Consider the following 1664-nt stretch of genomic DNA (forward strand, 5'->3'; position numbering starts at 1 on the left):
ATTTTTCAGGAGCCATCACGTCGTACAGAACAATCACTGGCTTCGCCCTTTTCGAAACTGGGCATGCTCAGACCCTGAAGGGGCGTGGCGACTTTGATTGTTTGGTCTGATTGGGCTAGAGGACAATTAACACCCACACGTGGAGTCTACATTCCTCTTTGCTGAGAAAAGGCGTTCAGGTAAGACAACGCCCCTTCTGATTTATTTTTTCATTTAAGTGAACTGCCAACAGATACACATTTTTTGAAATATGAAAACAATGAAAAATGTGGCAAGGGGTCCCCCTTTGGGTGGATGTGACTATAATTTTTCAACCTTCTGAGTTTTTTTGAAGAGGAAATAAAATATATGGAGTAATTTTTAACCCATATTTCAAATATCAATATACTTCTTCCTCTAGGAAATATACCATATGTGAATTGGTTTGTTCATGAAGGTATGTTTTTCTGTAATAAATTAGTGTTTTTGCTGTGTCTGCCTCGATGCTAAAGCTGTGGGGCATAGTGAGGACAGAATTAGATCTGTGAACTCCTAGATCAAGTCAGTAAAAGAAAATAAAAGCTCTGGAAGTTGCAGAAATCCTAAATTATTTTTTTGTTAAATGTCATTGCCTTTTGGATGAAGAAATGTACAGGTAGTCTTTGTTCAGCGACTGCCTCATACAGTGATCATTCACAGTTACTAAGGTGATGAAAAACTGTGTGACCAGTCCTTATGCTTATGACTTCCAGAAGCCTGGAAAGCAAAGGAAAGCTGAAGTAAGATCATAAGCACAGCTGTGATTTTACTTAGTGACCACTTCACTTAATGATTGAAATGCAGCCCCAATTGTTGTTAAATGAGGACTACCTGTATTCTCCTCACTTTATCTGAGATTTGTAAATTATAGTATCAAGCATCAAAGCAAACAAGCAGAAAAAAACCTCTAGGCTTCCAGTATTCTTCAATAAGGTAGCTGGAATTGTCTTCCTCAAATAGTTTGAAAGACGATTTGAAATAGTTCTGGATCATTTTAACTGAAAATTCCCTAAAGCGGAGACATAATAATTATGTCTCTAAATTAAAAAAAAAGATATTTGAAATTGGCTTGAAATTAGTTATGTGGTAATCAAAATTTCAATTAAGGGCAGGGTTAAGGTTAGGTAGAAGTACAAATTCTAAAAAAAACCAATCTTTATTCTATTTATCAAGTCTGATAATACATCAGGCGCTGTGTTTTCACTCTAGTTTTATATTTTTTAAGAGGGCAGTGTCTTTTTTCCTCATGTAAATATTTTGTTATATTTATTTATATGTAGCATTTCTATTAAGTAAAATATATGTGACTGTCTAATAATATCATATATGTCTTTGTTAATAATATCCTTCCAAAAAAGGTGGCTGTATTGGTGCAGAGAGTAAAAAATGCAGAGATTATTGACGGAGATCTGCAGGAACTATTACTTAAGACAATAGGTCTGAAACTTTTTTTTTTTTTATCCAGTGAAATAAATTTGGAAACAGCTTAGGCAGATGCCTGTCTTAATTCACTGGGATATAAGAAGGAAGGGAAGGATAGCACAATCATTCTTGCAAGATTCTGCTATCATAGCCAATCTCGATAAAAGTAATTTTAGCCTTCATGTGGAATTGATTTTTCTAGTCTGCCTAGTGGTGTTCACATG

The sequence above is a fragment of the Protobothrops mucrosquamatus genome, unplaced genomic scaffold, assembly GCF_001527695.2.
Source record: "Protobothrops mucrosquamatus isolate PMUCROS unplaced genomic scaffold, P.Mucros_1.0 scaffold2911, whole genome shotgun sequence".
In the NCBI taxonomy this organism is placed as follows: Eukaryota; Metazoa; Chordata; class Lepidosauria; order Squamata; family Viperidae; genus Protobothrops; species Protobothrops mucrosquamatus.